General features: G+C 40.9%; 1 long non-coding RNA gene across 1 annotated transcript in view; it reads right to left on the bottom strand.

Moving 5' to 3' along the window:
• LOC105610560 (uncharacterized) overlaps nucleotides 1-19,070 on the bottom strand; it is an 80,801-nt gene that overhangs the window by 23,051 nt on the left and 38,680 nt on the right. The window contains exon 2 of the long non-coding RNA XR_001434923.4: nucleotides 4,782-5,136. This is a non-coding gene — a long non-coding RNA (uncharacterized LOC105610560). The remainder of the gene's footprint in view (nucleotides 1-4,781; nucleotides 5,137-19,070) is intronic.

Genomic DNA, 19,070 nt, shown 5'->3' with positions numbered 1-19,070 from the left:
CCTGTCTTTTCCTGAGCCCTCAGGCTGAATTAGCTGGTTTCCTACCTGTACTTGTGAACTTTTGTTAAAGCTATTGGTGTTACAAGTCTTTTTTCCTCCAGAAAGTATGGCTGCTAGGGTCATACTTCCAGTGCTTGAACCAGGACAGTTCTGGGCAAATCAGGACAGTTGGTCACCCTAAGGGTGAGCTCTCTAAAGGATCCTGATCACTTTCCTTTGTTTTTTCAGAGTCTAAATAAGACCCAAAGCCTGGAAGTTTAGTTAGGTGGAAAATGTGAAGATGTGTGTGCCAATCTTTAGGAACTAGACTGTGTTCTCTCTGAGCCTTTTGAAGATGAACTCTGCATAGCCCAGGACAAAATGAGAAATATTAGCACACACAAATCCTATTAGAAACAGAAGGTCCTTTCATGCTTGCTGTGCATGCGGAAGGGCACAGTCTTAAAATATGCAAACTGAATACCCAGGTGGTTCTCAGCCTTCAGTGTCTCGCTGCTGAAAGTGACCAGAAGCAGCAGTGGCACCGGAGACTGTGCTGGACTTGCAGAATTTCAGGCCCTACCTTAACCCTGCCAAATCAGAACCTGGGGCTTAAGAAAATCCCTGATTCATCTATACAGTAAAGACTGAGAAACACTGCTTAAGGGGACATCAGAAACACCCAATGTCAACATGTACTTTGCCAGCCACATCCCTGAAAATGCTGATTTGGTAGACAATTTTGATACCAGCAAAGGTCGAGAACTGCTAGCAATGTCTTTGTCCCATTGCTCTTGTTTTTCAAAATATGGTATTAGGACCACAGGTACCTGGTACTTGCAACAAGGACAGATTTCTGAGTAATACCTGAGAATGTGGAATCAGAATCTTTCAGGTAGGGAAAGGCCCTGAAATCAGTATTTTCAATAAATTTCCCCGGGACTTGCCTAGAGGTAGAGTGGTTAAGACTTCACCTTCCGACGCAGGCGGTGCAGGTTCGATCTCTGGTCGAGGAGCTACAATCCCACATGCCTTGCTATGCCAGTACCATCAGACACGCTCAAGGATTAGTTTTCAGGATCACATTTTGGAAACTTTACCCAAATCAAATTCAAGAATGCCACTCAGATTCATCATGTGATGAGGCAAAATGTATCTTTCTATCACTGCTTAGAAGATTCAAAATGACAGAACAAGAAAGTAAAACAGTAACATTTTTCTCATGTAACCCATGCTCTTTCTGCGATCCCACAGGAGAAAGATTTAATAGGAAGAGATAGGTTGCAATACCAGTTTCACTGGGATTGAGCTATGTGGCCTTAGGTAATTCAAACAACCTCTTTTGACCAGTTTTGTCAGCTATAAAATGGGTAATAATGCCTATTCTGCATGAGTGTTATCAGGATGAAACGTCATAGGATATGCATTTTGAAATTTATGACATGCGAGCAAATGTGATTTACACTACTTAACTAAGTACTACTACTACTGTTACTACTACTACTATTCTAATAATCTCACAGTGGAAATAAACATCAGGGTATTAAATTGAGAGGGGAAGACACAACAAAATGGAAATTCTTTCCCCATGATGTTTCCTTCATCCAGGTCTTGGAAAAACAAATGAAATTGTCTCTCTTGTCCATGATTTGATTTAGGAAAATGACAACAGACATTACTGAAGTTCTACATCATTGACGAAATGAGTTCACATCTATTACATTATTTCATTAATTCACACAATATTTCCAAGGTCGCCCTCTGTGCCGGGCCCTGCGTTTAGAACTGGTAAAAGCCTTTAATCATGAAACATTTCTTGGTGAAGAGGACACTGCATGGCAAATCTCTGCCAGGCACAGGCAGGTGACACGCAGGGGCTTGCCTGAATTCCTAAACCTGAATCATACAGTACAATCATTTCACTAAAAAGAATATTTTTTACAAGGGGATAGTCCTGGTTTCCAACCTTCACCCCCATCTTCTGACCATGGGCCACATCTCATGTTAAAACTATAGACAGCATCATTTTTTATTACTTTGCAATTTTACATGTTTTTTTCAAATCTAGTTTGGTATTTGGTGTCTGCCTCTCAGAACCAAGATGCACATACAGGCTCTATGACGAACTTAGCAATTTAGTTCAACCAACATTTATCGAGTGCCCTTGAATGTGAGGCGTGATGAAACTCTACGATCTTTGCCACATGGGTCAACCACTGAGGCCATACATGCAGAGTGCAGCCATGCAGGTGCTCTGAAGCCCAGCAGAGCAAAACAGCCTCCTTTCATGTGGATAATATACAACCTAAAGGAAAATTTCAGCCTGCGTTATCACAGGTCTTTCTGTTCTGCTGGGCCATGCGTGCCAAGGAACACAGAAATCTCTTTTATTTTAATTGTGAGACATTCCAGCTAAAAAACATCCTTGTGGCTGGCGTGTTTAATTGAGCTCCTGAGAGGCTGTGTCGGTGAGACTTCGGGATGAATCGCCTGCAGTCCCATTGGTCTCACCAAGAACCCATTGATGTTTCATAAATCCAAGTCGGTACAAATCTAATTGAGTTACCATGCTGAATTAGCTCACATCTAAATGGCATTCATGTCTACAAATGGAATAATTAGAGTCTAGAAAATGGGATATATCAAGTGGCATCCCAAGTGACAACAGAGAGGCATTTGTATTCATTCAATCAACTGCTTGAAGGAAAAAAAAAGCTGCTGCAAGGCTTGACTTGGGCTGGATGATTATATGCAGTGTTTGGGCGCTTTGGTGTCTCTTCTTTTTTATATTTATATTTACCTGCAAAAGGCCCCTTTATTCATTCTTCAGATATGTGAGAAAGGAATATCAGATGTGAAGTTATTTTTAACCACCTGGCTTAAAAAAGAGAGGGACAGTCCCATTTCAGCCTACAGATCTGTTTGTTTCCAACAATTTCAAGTGGCTTCCTATTTCTTTCCTTTTGAGCTTTCTTTTTCTTCTTCTGCATTCGCTTTGAAGAACCCTGATTAAGATGAATCCACACCCTGGGATGCGGGAGAGAGGCAAGTGGACTCAAATATGAATGCCAGACCATCTTCTATTTGAAAAGGGCCAAAATATCTACTTATAAAAAAATAGAGTTCATATCTTGTCCAGAAAGGACCTCATTAAATGGTTTTATTTCCAAGTTATTTTCATTGTGAAATTTTAAGATATTTGAATTTAATGCTTCCTCGATTAATAGTTCAACTCAGCAAATATTCCGAACAGGAAGAAGGCATTTTGACTATACAAGCTAATGGCCGCCATCTAATTCACACTGTAGGCTTCAATCTAATTTACATGCTTAGTTTATTTATTACCCCAATTAAGTTTTGCAAATAGTTTGCAATGAGGTCCCCATGACCTCATAACTCACAATTACTCTTGGGATCTCCTGCCCACTTTGGCACATTTTGAATAATACTGCAATATCTTCCAGGAAAGGGTTGCGCTTAAAAAAATGATGGCTGGTGATTGTATCTTGTCCATAAAAGACAGGATCCAAAAAGTGTCTTAGGTCTGCTATTTGGTGTGTAGTTTACACACCTCACTATTTGGAATTGGCCACTGATTTTCTCATCAGACCTCCCTCTCTTGTCAAGCCTGTGGCTGCTTCACTATGAGAATAATTTGCTCATTAAGATTTCAAACCAGTAAAATCCAAACCAAGTCTGTAGACTAGTTCATAACACTGTGCTAATGTTACTTTCTTAGTTTTGACAAATGAACCATGGTTATGTAAGATGTTAACATTAGGGAAAGCTGGGTATATCTTTGCAACTTTTCTGTAGACAGAAAATTACTTCAAAATAAATAGTTTTTTAAAAAGCTTTCTATTTGTAATCTAAAAGTCTAGTAATATCTTTATAAGTGCCCCCTATTAAAGTCCACTCAAGGGAGTTTCCTGGAGGTCCAGTGGCTTGGACTCAGTGCTGTCAGTGTTGTGGGCCTGGGTTCAATCCCTGACTGGGGACTAAGATCCTGCAAGCTGCTCACTGAGCAACCTCCCCTCCCCTCCTCCACAAAAGGGCCACTCAAGTGGGCCAACATGAGCCTAAAGCCTGTGGGGTGGCTGTGGTGCGGAGTTTGTGCATGTGTGTGAGGGAGCTAGGTAACGGGAGACAGAGGGGCCCTGGGTTCTGCTGGCATGTGTGTGAGGGAGCGAGGTAACGGGGGACAGAGGGGCCCTGGGTTCTGCTGGCACATGTCCTGGCTTTGATATACACCTCATTATCGATGAGGAAATTGGGGTACCAGCCACTAAATCTTTATGTACCCAAATTTCCTCAATAGTGCAACCAGCTGGGGTTCAGAAAGGAATAAATGTGGAAATAATGACTATGCTTTAGGACACTAAACAGTTGTACAGATTTTTATTGAACGCCTCTGAGGAGGCTTCCCAGGTGGCTCAGATAGTAAAGAGTCCAATACAATGTGGGATACTTGGGTTTTATCCCTGGGTTGGGAAGATCCCCTGGAGGAGGGCATGGCAACCCACTCCAGTATTCTTGCCTGGAGAATCCTCATGTACAGAGGAGCCTGGTGGTCCACAGACCATGGGACTGCAAAGAGTTGGACACGACTGAGTGCCTAAATACATATGAGGAGGTGAGTGGGAAGGGCAATATAGAACTATGGTGTGAACAATACCCTAAGATATTACAGAAATCATGGAAAGAGTCTTTGGCGTTAACTCGCTAAATCTACCTTTACAGAGGAGAAACATGGAGTGAAGAAAATGACCCGTTCAGGGGTCACTGTCGGAAACGGAACTCACCCCTTCTGCTTCCCCAGACTGTGCTCTTCCTTCTGGGCTGCACTTCCCAATGTCGTGTTCAGGACTGGCCCTGACAAACGTCAAGCAAAATGATCTGCTGAGTGTTTCCTTTCCAGTTTTGATTTGAAAAGTTCCCCCTCCACACTTATAAGATGTTATTAGCATGTAATCACAAGGACTTTCCAAACTAAAAGGCTTGCCTGTTAAGGATCAGTTCAGTTCAGCTCAGTTCAGTCGCTCAGTCGTGTCTGACTCTCTTGTGATTCCATGGGCTGCAGTATGCCAGGCTTCCCTGTCCATCACCAACTCCTGGAACTTACTCAAACTCATGTCCATCGAGTCGAGGTGGCATCGCCTGTTAAGGATGGCCCAGTTATTAATGCAGAGAAAATGTGTTAAAGTAAATGGAATCAAAGTACTGCATAGAATTGGGAATTCCAGTGGAGTGATAATATCCAGTTATGTGAAACATCTCTACACACCTTTTCTACCACGGCTGAGACATCCTGAAATCTAAGTTCATTTAACAGAATCCCCTCCTTGTTTTTCCATTTTCCTTGCAGCATCACTCTCCTCATTGTTCTCCAGATACCAAATCTTAGAGTCACTTTTCTTTTTCTCTGTCACTGTCTTAAGTTAATGTCTTACCAAAGCTCCTCTTGGGAACAGAATCTAAGTCTGACTCATTTTCACAAACTCCCCAGCATCTTACAGGATGCCTGATGCCTCTCTCTTATCAGGTGTTCAAGACTGTTTGACAAACGTGTCTATGGGAAAGCTGTTACGTGAAATCTTTCAAAAGCTCATGTCAGAATTCCTCAAGGTCCCAAAGAAAGAGGATTTCTCTTTACTTCTTTTCACACTTGACACCATACAATATTAAAATGTAAATTAATCCCTTTCACTACAAGTTGGGCCAATGCATTGATTATCCTATGTAAATCAGATCCCCAAAGAATATTCAGAAGAGCATCCCTCCAACTGCCAGGTTAAAGGAGACTTCATTCTTTAATGTTAAATACTTCCACTGTAGGTTACTATACAGTTCATTAATAAATTACAAGTCTCCTTGTATTTTAATCTATGGATATACCCATTTCTCTCCAATTTACATTGTGTTATTTACCTGTTTTGCGTTAATATCCTATACTAATGACTCAATACCTGAGTGTTTACTTTTTGAAATAATCATATAATCAGATGCAAGTTGGCTTAACATTTTGAATGCCGCCCCCAGCAAAAATTCACAGATATGGAAAAGTAACTTGATTGAAATCTTAAGTAGGCTTGTTATTAAATAACTCCAAACTGGGGCAGTAAAGGTGACAGTCTGTAACTAGCTGAGATAAATTTATCCTTCACCTGAAATTTTTGCAGCAGAGGACTGACATGGTATCTGTGGCTCAGTCCACTCAGCTTTCATGGGAAAAGTTTTCCCAGGAATTGAGTCAATAAGAAGCTTTGGGGGAAAGATTTTTCAACACTCCAATATTCTTGTCTGGAAAATCCCATGGACAGAGGAGCCCAGTGGGCTACAGTCCCTAGGGTCTCAAAGAGTAGGACATGACTGAGCATGCCCACATGCATCTTGGCGAAGGATCATCTTGGCTGACTCTAAGAGAATTCTGGTATGGTTCTGTGTATCTACAAAGTCTTGGATTCATTTACTGAAGTCATTTAGTTGTCTGAGAAAGAGAAATGGAATCAGTAGGAAAGATAAAAGTTCCAATGCTCATCCAGTACAAACACAGAAAGAGACAAAATTTTGTGTTGCTTTTAGCTAAACCTAACAGAGATCCTTCTCCAGTATTCTTGCCTGGAGAATCCCAGGGACAGAGGAGCCTAGTGGGCTGTCATCTATGGGGTTGCACAGAGTCGGATAAGACTGAAGCGACTTAGCAACAGCAGTAGCAACAGAGATCTTACCTCAAATGGCTTAATAAAAGAGGAAATGCTTTACTGATGAGGAAGTTCTGAGTGGAGTAGCTCCACCAGCAGCTCGGGGTTGTAATGAAGAAATGGCTCCTCTCCATCTTTTCCCTCTGCTAATAGCAACATGTCAGCTTTGCCCTCATATTGGCTCCCTTCGTGGGCCAGCAGATACAGGATCATTTCTGCAGGAAGAAGTGGGCCAGTTCTTCCTCATGTCTCTTTGTAAGACAAGGCATCATTTCTGAAAGCCCAAAGCAGATTTCCACTAGGTTTGTAGTGGCTAGAACTCAGCCACATGCCTTCCTTTCAACTAATCACTGGGAATGGAAATGACATTACAAATCTTGGGTTAGCTTAAACAGGGTTTATCCTTGAACTGTAGTCACATTCCCTGAGAAGCAGACACCTAAATAAACTTGAGTTTATGTCTGCAAGAAAGACGAGACAAATGGACATTGGTGAGTAACTCCACAAAGCAAAGACACACTCTGTAAAATGACATGGGAATCACATCTCCACAACTGGACGCTTCTCATGCCACAACGTCTGTTAGACGTATGCAGAGAAATCTGTAATTCCAATACCTGAAGGGATGCCCTTTTAATAAGCGATAGAAAAGGGGAGATGAAATTACACTAGGAAGGACTTCCCTGGTGGTCCAGCGGTTAAGAATCCACCTGCTAATGCAGGGGACGTGAGTTAGATCCCTGGCCCAGGAAGATTCCACATGCCACAAAGTGACTAGGACTGAGTATCAAAACTACCGAGCCTGCGCTCTAGAATTGGAGAGCCACAACCATTGAGCCCACATGCTGCAACTGCAGAAGCCTGCACACCTAGAGCCTTTGCTCTGCAGCAAGAGAAGCCACCGCAGTGAGAAGCTGGCGCACCGCATCCAGAGAAAAGCCGAGCAGCAACGAAGACCCAGCGTAGCCAAAAATACTTAAATAAGTAAACTGCACTGGGAAAAGTTCTCCACCCCCTGACTTCACACGTGAATCATTAAAAGTACTTTTACTTGTGGGATCACACACAGAGATGACAAATAGGAAACTGCTTCTCCAAGGGCTTGTCTATACATAATGTGTGACTAGCTGTGGCAGCTAACAAGGAGCCTGGGTTTAGGAAGTTCCAAAATTCAGTCAAGGTATCTGGGATGCATTTCTTAAAGCTGGACCAGAGATGGGGTCATAATTCTATACACTCGGTCGCTCAGTCCCATCTGACTCTTCATGACCCTGTGGACTATAGGAAAGTGGGAAAAAAAGGAAAGTGAAAGTGTTAGTCACTCAGTTGTATCCAATTCTTTACAACCCCATGGTCTGCGCTCCTCTGTCCACGGGATTCTCCAGGCAAGAACACTGGAATGGGTTGCCATTTCCAACTCCATATAATTCCATAAGTCATACCAAATCAATATCATAGCATTCTGTTAGGAGGAAGAAGGATATAGAGAGGGGATTAGGAAAACCATAGGACATTTTAAAAAGAAGACTCCTGGAGGGACAGTGCCCATCCATGGAAGGCAGAGGGAAGCCCTCCTTGGTGAGGTAAGAGTACCTCCTACTCAGCACTCAGAGCACTGAGAAGTTCTCTTTGACATCAGCAGCTCCTCATAAGCAAGACTCTCTTAGCTTTTCCTACAGGGAATGGATGCTCCGGACAGATGTGTGTGTAGTCTGACCTCTAGGCAACTAATTAGACTTTTTTGCTGTGTCCTCACCTCCAATCTCATGTGTTGAAATCCAAACCCTCAAGGTGACGGTATTAGGAGGTGGGGCCTTTGGGAGGAGATTATGTCAGGAAAGCAGAGCCCTCACAAATGGGATTAGTGGGATGAGAAAGCCCTTGCCTTGCTTCTCATCCCAAGCAAAGTGGGATGAGAAAGCCCTTGCCCCTTCCAATATGTGAAGTTACAACAAAACAAGGCAGCCATCAAGGAGCAAGGGGGCTCTCACCACACATAGGGTCTGCTGGTGCCTAAATCTGGGTTTTCCAGCTTTCAGAATTGTGAGAAACTAAGGCATAGTTTTTGTAAAATCACTCGGTCTCTGACATTTTGTTATAACAGCCTAAACAGACTGACATTTATTGTAAAATAATGAGCTTACTTCCCAGTCCTGTAACAGATATCAGAATTCCCATGCATATGTAGCAGACTATGTACAGACACACCTAGATACCAGCGTGTATTGAATTGTTTCAGTTACTGTCATCTTTTACCCAGAGCTAGATCCACTCCAGGTCAGCAGATAACATCCAAACATGCACGAAGTTCACTGAGGCAAGTGTCACCTTCACAGTCTCTCTGCTGATTATTTGCTTTTACCATCTCCCATAATTAGTATTTCTTTAGACTATCAATTGGTAACTAATGGAAATATTCTGATCATCTTTGTTTAATAAGACAAGAAAACCCTTCTATTTTTATACCAAACATCTTCAATTAATTCAATTAACATTTAATTCAACTTGACAAAATCTACAAAGTTTGCCATCATAAAAACCTTACTCAATGAAAAATTTTGGCCTATAATTTTTGTTTACTACACTTAAGTTTTACAAGAAAGAAGCCACTCAGATAAGCTTATATCAAGTGAGTGTTTAGAGTTTAAAGCCATGTCCCTGAGATCTACAGGCTTCCCTAGTGACTCAGATGGTAAAGAGCCATCTTTACCTGCAATGCATAAGATCTTGCTTCGATCCCTGGGTCAGGAAGATCCCCTGGAGAAGGGAACGGCTACCCACTCCAGTATTCCTGCCTGGAGAATCCCACGGACAGAGGAGATTGGAGGCCTACAGACCATGGGGTTGTAAAGAATTGGACACAACTGAGTGACTAACACTTTCATTTTCCTTTTTTCCCTGGGATCTATAAAGATTCAGTTCAATCTCCTACACCTTCTTCATCTCCACCCACAGGTTCCAAGATGAGATGCTAGTTCACAATGGGAGTAAGAAGTAGGCAGGTTGCACATATCTCAAGCATCAGGAAAAATATCAAGTATTTCCACAAGACTGTAATACAAAAAAAAATCTAAGAGGCATTTCAACAAGAGCTGCAACCAAAAGTGTTTCTGATTAACACTGGGGCAATTTATCAAAGCCCTGAACAATCTATTCCTAACATAGAACTGTTTCTTATAGTCATTTAACTGTTGTTCTTTCACCAGATGGAAACTCTTCAGAAGTGCCTTCCCTTTCAGAGAGCTCTGTCCTTATTAAAACACCATTTGTGGTCTTAATTTATTCAAGTTTGCACTCTCTAGCTCCTGGCACACAGGGGACACTCCTTATCAAGTGGCAATGAATAACAGTCATCGCTAAAGGTTGTGCGGTTTCCTATAGAGATAAGGTGTTTCTTGCTATGAACTACAACGTGCAGGAAACCAAATGTCAAGACAGGTTCATTGATTAACTGAGAAAATTAACTTTTCCCCTCAATATCAAAAGTAGATGCAACACTGAAAACAAAGATATGCCTATCCTCCAGTTGGGCTGCAAAAGGAAGCTGCTTGCTTCCTTTTAAATTTTGTATAAAACCAACATCTCTCTCTTAGATTTAACTGCTTCTTTAAAAGAACTCAAGTCTTTCTTTTATTATTGTAAATATCATCTCATAAACCTAAAACTAAGGTAAAACAGAGAACTGAAAGCTCAGTGATACTTAAATCAGCAAGATGTAGACCACACACTCAGCTGTGTTCACATTTTGTTAAAATGCTATGCTTTAAAAACCAATTAGTAGAGTGTGTTATGCATGCGCATAAACACTGTTACCAGCAAGCTGGCATGAGAAGACCATGAGAAAGACCACTCGATGAGGGCCCATCAGGAGTGGCCATTCCTGAAGTCAGATGATGCTCAGGCATGTCCAGAAAGACTGGGACAGTTGTCATCAACAAGGAAGACAATGATAGCTTGGTCCATATAGCATCCTGAAGCATCAAATCTAAGCCTGACAGTTCATATGTCCATTTCAATGTATGCACTTATTGTTTCAAAGTGTGGTCCAAGAAGCTGCAGCATCAACATCACCTGGGAACTTGATAGGCAAATCCTTAGATGTTATGTATATTCATCTACCCATCTACATACAGGCACATAAACTCACATCTCCCACTTCATGCCCCCATGTTACTTTTTCAACCCCCACCTGCACCCCCAATATATTGAATCATAATCCTCCTTGCAGAATATCCTCAAGTGATTCGAATGGCCGTTCACGTTTGAAAGGCACTGCTGAATATCATTCTAAAGTAAATACCTTTTCTTCAGTGTCCCCCATTTTACTGGATTCCACCACAAAAAGCACATAACCCAAGTGATTGTTTATCATATACGAAACACAGAAAGAGGAAATTTTCCCCAAGGAGGAACAGACTGAATAGTATTAACAGTGCTTTAAACTGTAATGAATTCCCAGTCTAATTCACTATGAGGTTTCAATTTATACCACATTTAGAGTACTCCAGGTTCAAGTAATCACTGCAGTAATTAGCTTACTTCCAGTCCTCCAAAATAAACCCACTAATTTTTGCAATCAGCCTTCATTTGGTTAATCACCAGTTTAATTGATTTAATTAGTTTGATCTGCAAAATTAGTCAAGTGTAAATACTGTTTTGTAAACAGAGTTTAGCTCCAAGCTGTAAGATAGGGAATTCTAATTCAAACCTAGAGTTAATAATAAAAACCCATACATATAGGATTTTGTCATGAAATACAGCAGTTTTAAGTTTTCAAGAGAAAGGCCTGTGAAGGTTCTAGGGAATGTTTTGGAAATGTGCTGTTGTAATCACAAAATTGACCAAACTAAGAGACACCCCGCCCCCCCTTCCCTGCTTCTTCTCAACCAATTCTAACACCATACAGTGGTTATGTTTTGAAGATGATTATAAAAGGAATTATTTGTCATTTCCCTTTTTAAATGAGCTGGCTCAAATAACCCTAATATTGACAGTTGCCCATATTTTAGTTTCATGTTATTTTTAATATTTCAAGCCTTGCCCATTAAGGGATATTTTAAACCTTTCTTGAAACAAATTTGAATACAGTAATTGACTCTTTAAAGCAAACATGTCTACTTATATTCACAACATGGAATTCTGAAGATGTAGCACACACTGTGTGATGCAAATTATTTCTTCACTTTTTACTAGTTTTTTAACACACTGAATTTGACAAGATAAAAATTCCCTTTAAAAGCCCCCAAATAAATTCATTCTAAGTGCTAAATTCAGTAGATTCCCAGTTGAATAAGACAGTCTTTCTATTTAAGATTTCTCCTTGGGGATTTTTCTGGCAATTCAGTGGTTAAGACTCCATGCTCCCAGTGCAGGGGGTTATGGGCTCCATCTCTGGTCAGGGAACTAAGATCCCACAATGTGCTGCACAGCATGGCCAAAAAAATTTTCAAAGCCAAAAAAAAAAAAGAAAAAAAAATCCCCCTGTTATATTTTAAATGAGAGAGAAACTAGGTGGGAAGGTAATTTTTTGTAGACTGTATTTACCCAGATTGCTTCTCACTACTGAGCCACTATTAATGGCATCTCTTCGGAATTTTCCACACCTTTGCTTGATATATATATTTTAATGTAATTATTATTTGAGTATTTTGGGATTCCATTAGTCGGAATGTTTCACTTGGATTAAAAACTGTGTTAGGAAAGTGGTGCTACAAATAAGTTATCAAATTGTGAAGGGAAAAGACAACAATATGGTTAAATACCCAAACTGGGCCAGCTAGTCACAATTTTTTACAGTGCAATGAATGCTGAGACAGGGGCTAGGAGTAGGAGCAAGGAAGTAGCCTGTGAATAACTGAATTAACATTAAAAAAAAAAAAGTCTACCAGCTTAGAAAAAGGGTGTGGTCCTTTGTTGTCCCAAACAAAATGTTGAATTTATCTGTAAAGTATCCATTTATCAGGTCTATAGGGCTTCATACTGCCCAAGGAATGCTTTCATCTAGTTTGGGATTTTTATTGTATTCTAAAACTCTTTATGGCTGCTAACATTTGGATTTCATGAAATACTCTTGATTTTTTTCAATCACTTAAGGTTCTGACAATGCTTAATTCACAGGCTGCACACAATCAAGTGGCAGCTGGATGTGGCCAGAGTCTTCCCATCCCTATTCTGTTATTATGGGACAGTTAGTACAGATATTATTTCCAACAAAGCCACTTTAAAGTCCATTTCATAACCTGTCATTTACAATTTCATATCAATTTCAAAATGGCTGTTCCCTGCTTATAGAAGTCACTTCATATACTAGATCCAAAGACATTAGACCAACAAGGAATTAGATATGGGGTTCAGTAGGTATTGAAGAAGAAGAAAAAGAGCCAGAGACTTCGCTACAAATGTGAGGTCCTAACTGCCTTCTCAAGAGTCTTTAGGGCAGAATCAGGACTGTGCTTAGTTGCTCAGTTTGTGACCCCATGGACTGCAGCTGGCCAGGTCCTCTGTCCGTGGAAATTCTCCAGGCAAGAATACTGAAGTGGGTTGCCACGCCCTCCTCCAGGAGATCTTCCCAACCCAGGGATTGAGCTCAGGTCTCCCGCATTGCAGGCGGATTCTTTACCATCTGAGCCACCAGGGAAACTCTCCCTCCCATTCCAGCTATCTTTAATATTCATACTCCCTTTAAATGACATTTTCCCTGTTGAATATTGTTCTAAATTATTTTTACTTTAACTCGGTTTCACTTGAAGCAAATTACTATGATTGTGGGAAAGGGGATTGATTGAAAATTACAACGTAATTTGTCTGCTCCTATTCTTCTGTAAAATGACTCTGAGTCCCTAAGTCTCTTGGAAGGTTTTGCAGATATACACTGTGGGTATTTAGTACTCATTTCTCACTATTCCTGACAAGGCGGTTGGAACCATCACCAGTGGGGCTTGATTACTATGTTTCAATAGGAGCTTAATTTTCTACAAATTCCCCAGAGGTAAAAGATGAGGAGCCTAAAATGCATTCATCTCAAATCCTTCCATTAATACAGCTGGAAACTTCCAAGAGACAGGAAGAGCCTTGTTTTTGTTTTTAAATGATTCTGATTTAATCTCTATCATTCCAGTAGCCATCGAAGCTTCCTTGGAAGTTCTAACTGCATCTTAGTGGGTGCATGACTTTGGGGGAGGTCATTCAATCTCTCTGAGCTGCAACATTTTTTCTGTTCAGTGGATTCACAGCAAGTGAATGTTCCCATTGCTTCATCAAATCCTCCCACCTTGATGACCTGGGAGCTTTTCTACATGGGAAAAATGCATGTGGAAATGCTTTGTACAAAGGATAGAGACTCAAAAAGGTGGGGTTCTGTTAACATAGGGGTCCCTAACCCCCAGGCTATGGACTAGTACCAGTCATGGCTTGTTAGGAACCGGGCTGCACAGCAGGAGGTGAGCGGCAGGCAAGTGAGCAGAGCTTCATCTGTATAAACAGCCACTCCCCAGCTCCCTATCCCTGGCATTGCCACTCAGCTCCACCTCCTGTCACATCAGGGGCAGCAATAGATTCTCACAGGAGTGGAAACCCTACTGTGGTGAATTGCGCCTATGACGAATCTAGGCTGTGTGCACCTTATGCGAATCATCCCGAAACCATCCCCTCTCCTTCCATGGAAAAATTGTCTTTCACAGAATCAGTCCTTGGTGCCAAAAAGCTTGGGGACTGCTGCGTTAACACACACGTTATTGAGCATCTCTTAAGCATAGGAGGCACAAAGGAAAAAGTAGAGTTAAAATGGGCTGAGTGCTGCTGCTGCTGCTAAGTCGCTTCAGTCATGTCTGACTCTGTGTGACCCCATAGACGGCAGCCCACCAGGCTCCCCCGTCCCTGGGATTCTCCAGGCAAGAACACTAGAGTGGGTTGCCATTTCCTTCTCCAATGCATGAAACTGAAAAGTGAAAGTGAAGTCGCTCAGTCATGTCCAACTCTTAGCGACCCCATGGACTGCAGCCCACCAGGCTACTCCATCCATGGGATTTTCCAGGCAAGAGTACTGGAGTGGGATGCCATTGCCTTCTCTGGGGCTGAGTGCTAAAGAGTAGTATAAGCAAATGTGGTTCATGTTGGAACACCCAGCCTTCCTGGTATGTGGCTGCCAGTAAAGTCTTGAAAAAGGAGACAGGGCTAAGCAAAAAGAGAGATGGAACAGTCTATGCAGTGAGAAAGGCATCGTTCTTTCATCACTCCACATTTGATGACAACTTTTTGTTGTTGTTGTTTAAAGAAACCTTCCTACTCCAGCTTGGCATAATGAATTTGTCTGAAACTTCCCCTGGCAGAATTTGCACAATGAGCACCTACTCTTGGATTTTTGCTGGGTTCACATAGAAGTGCTGGAAGAAGAAAGTAAACCAAAACAAGAGGTGAAAGAAGAAAATAAACCAAAACAAGAGATTTGAAAAATCTCTTCTCATTGTTTAGCCCCAATAAGATATGTAATTGTTACAACTTACTACAGATTTCCTTGACTTATAAGGTAACGAAGTACCCATAAAACCTTCAAATTGTTTGTGTAGTATCTACATTTTCTAACAAGGAAAAAGATTTAAACGGCAGATTTTGAGCATCTCAGAAATTTTAAAATTCTCAAGGTATTTGTGTGAGATTGGTAAAGGCTTCTGTGAGGAAAGGAGAAAACTGCCTCATAGATGAACTTGCCCACCTGGGAGTTCCAAGTGCAAACAGCAGTAGGATTTGGGAGTCTTAACATTTTGCAGCAAGAAGCCCCAAATTTATTTGCCAGAGTGTATCCAGGTTAATACATATATTTGGCCAAGTTACTGAGGGCCCTGCTAAATTCCCCAACGTTTTTCCAGTCAGTACACTTTTCAGATTTTGGGTGCTAATTTGTATCATTTGCAAAAACAACTGTGAAAGCTATTTGGTGCTTGCAATGCAATTATCACTAAAGAGGTTTGGGGGAATTCTCATTAAACTGAGTCCCAGATGTTTTTGCCCTTGTGATTTGTGTTGATCTGTTCTTTGTCGGTTCTAATTATCAATCAAGATGAATGAATTAGTCATCCACTTGGTGAAAAGCCTATTTACGCATATGATCAGGACCCAAGCTAAAAGAGCCTTCAGAGAAGTCTAACCTTGGAATGGACCATTTCTTCATGCACAGACAGGCGGGCACAGCATTGCTCTATCTTCCTGTCTCATTCATATGCTGGGGTTTTACATTTAATGTGTGGTGCATGTGAGTGTGCACAAAAATATGGACACACACACACACTACATAAATACACTTCTGGAATGACTAGAGATCTATCTGTAACCACTTCCTCATCTAGCACAGTATTTTTGATTTGAGGACTTTCGTGTGGATAACATTTCCAAAGGGAAATCTCTAATTGCTGAGCTAGGGAAACCATGCCCTAGGAATTTGATTACAGTATTTTAGTATGTTTGTTTCCCTTGGAGTTGCCCACCCTGCTATTAACAGGGACACATACTATCCAGTGGGCACTCAGAATTCCTCACAGGAGATTAGGACACATTGTGAATATGTATTAAACCACAGTCCCCTGCTCCTGCAGCCTGCTGTGCCTTGGCTGGCCCACTGGCAAGCATTCTCAAAAGCAATGTTTGCAGTATCAGACTGGCAGGATGCCGCCACACATGGAATATGTCTCTTTGTATAACTGTTTCAGTACTCTTGGGAACAAACTGGCCGTCTAACAAAGATTCTTGAACTGGGAATTCAGATGGCTTTGGATAGGCAAGAAATGTCCATCTGGGAGGCGGAAGGAGGGGGAAAGAGTGCCATGCCCAGGTATAGTCGTTTGTTAGCAAATTCCCATGCCTCCATTCATCAGTGTATAACATTACAAAGGGGAGAACCTTTGTGTCTTTAGTAACAGCAGGTGACATCACCCATCCTGTCTAAAGGAAATGTAAATTAAAATTGTGTGTGTGTTGAAAAGGGAGAAATTAAACTGCTTCATCCAAGATATGTAATTCATAATGTTGTATAACCAGAAACTGATGCAACATTGTAAAGCAATGATATTCCAATAAGACAAATGGTAAGCCTTTTCACTGAGTTTGAATCTGTTGTGTATATATTTTATATGCATATCAAAAGATTGCTTAAGAAAAGGCCTATTCTCCAATTATGTCGGAGAGTTAACAAAACAAGTATTATTAACGTATACTGAGAAATTTTTTAAATCACTGTTTCTAACATTTGGAAGATAACTGGGGGAATCTTGAAATCACACAAGCATGTCGTTGGTAGACTGGTTGGATGTTAATTTACCTTCAGGAATGAATGAAGCAGGCTGTACTTTTGCATGAGGGTTGTCTATTATGTAAAAAAACTTTAATTCTATTTTTTTTTTTGAAAAATCAGCTGAGGGGTATATCCTTTCCCTTGAGTCAATAAGAGTCCTTGAGACTGTCACAAAACAATGTCCCTTGAAAAAGGGAAGGAAACTTTGACAATGATCAACAAAAGCTCTGAAAAGGTTTATAACCTTTGACCCAATTATTCTCCTGCTGGGAACACAGCATAAAGAAACATAATACCTAAAAATGTCTATGCACAGAGGTGTTACTTACAGCATTTGTAATAACAGGGAAAACTGAAAATGAATTTCTTTATTTTGACTCTTTCTGGTTAAGTAAATATTGTCTATCCAGTGAATTATTCAGTCACTAAATATATTTGTAAATATATTAAACACATTTATACACTTCTATTTGTAAATATATGTATAGATTTATATAAGTAGTGCTATATATAGTATCAATCATTAGTGTGTGCTAATTATTATATTATATAAATATAACATAGTTATATTAAATATATTCACAAATTTATATTAATAAGAGGAAATATATATACTACAATGTTAAAATTACATAAGATATGCAATGGCTACTATATTAGAGGAAAAACACTGCAAATCAGTGTACCAAAATGTTAACAGTATTTCGCTCTAGGTGTCAAATTTCTCTAAGTGAAAATTTCCCCACTTCTTTCTACTTTTCTATATTTTCCAAATAATCTATACCCAAAGAGTGGTGATTACAATAGAGAAATAAAATTTTGTTTTGCAATTAAATGGGCAAGCACATTTTCCAGTAATGCCGAAGGCGGTCAGCAGACAGATAGGAGAAGTTCTGTTTATTATTTGTTATAATAGTCATATCTGTTTCAGGGCTAGGATTGGCTCTGGGTGTGCTGGCAGCCCAGGAAAATAATGCTTCCATTTCTACCTCTGAATTAATTTTCTCCAAGGAAGGAATCCAACTTGAGTCAAAATTCTCAGGGAGGTACCCACAGGTACGCATCTGAGCTGGGAACATAAGACCTTTATTTGCCTGTCATTACAGAGCTCCAATTGCCTGTGGATGAGAAGAGTCCTTCAGAGGAATATTTGGGACCAAGTGAGCTGAAATGTTGAAGTGAAGTCTTTGGAGTTCAGCAAAGAAGAGGCCAGAATCCCCAGGAGGTCCTGCAATGACAGGACAAGATGATGCCCATCTTGTCCCGGTGCCAGTGAGGCCCCAAGGGAGGGAGCCTGGGGTGGGGGTTTGGCTAAGATGCAGCTTTTGTCAGACCTAAAACCTGTACCTGAGAAGTCAGATGCATTGACGTCTCTTGCATTTCTTTAGTCCATTTGCTTTTGGTTTTCCCTTGGCATCTGATAACTGTTTTTAAGGCCAGTCTGTCTTGAGATGGTGCCTGTGCTGTAACCAGAGGGTATGTGCCTGCAGCAGCCAAGTGAGCTTGGTCCCAGCCATCCTTTGGGGGATGCCAACTGGATGCTTCTTACATCATGTGGCTAAGGACCCAAAAAACCTTTTTTAAAAAGGCTTTGCTGCTGCTACTGCTAAGTCGCTTCAGTCGTGTCCGACTCTGAGTGACCCTATGGACAGCAGCCCACCAGGCTCCCCTGTCCACAGGATTCTAAAGGCTTTAGGTTATTAATTTACACTTAAAATTCATATGGCCATATTTTGCTAGAAGAAAGAAAGTATATTCTTCACTCAAAGTTCAAATTTCAACTCAAGTTTGGGTCAGACTTGTAGAAGCACCTCTATAGCTCCTTGTTGGAAGCATCCTGAAGATAACGTGTGGAAGGGGACCAATCCTTGGCCCACCATTCGCTATGTCATTTGCTTTAACAGCTCCTCTTTGTTTAACCATGGCCTCTTCATTCCAGCCACCGCCTCACAGCCTCTTGTGGCACAATTAGCTCTCTCCGTCTTACTGCTTGTCACCTTATTGTCAGTTACAGAGGCTGGACACAAGCTCAAAATACAAGAGATCATCAACCCACTCTGATCAATAGTCAAATCTGTCCTTCTCAACCCTCTACTCAAATAAAGAGA

Source organism: Ovis aries, chromosome 7, assembly GCF_016772045.2.
Source record: "Ovis aries strain OAR_USU_Benz2616 breed Rambouillet chromosome 7, ARS-UI_Ramb_v3.0, whole genome shotgun sequence".
NCBI classification, from domain to species: Eukaryota; Metazoa; Chordata; class Mammalia; order Artiodactyla; family Bovidae; genus Ovis; species Ovis aries.
Note: the sequence above shows the minus strand (reverse complement) of the source record. Positions and strands in the feature narration are given on the sequence as shown.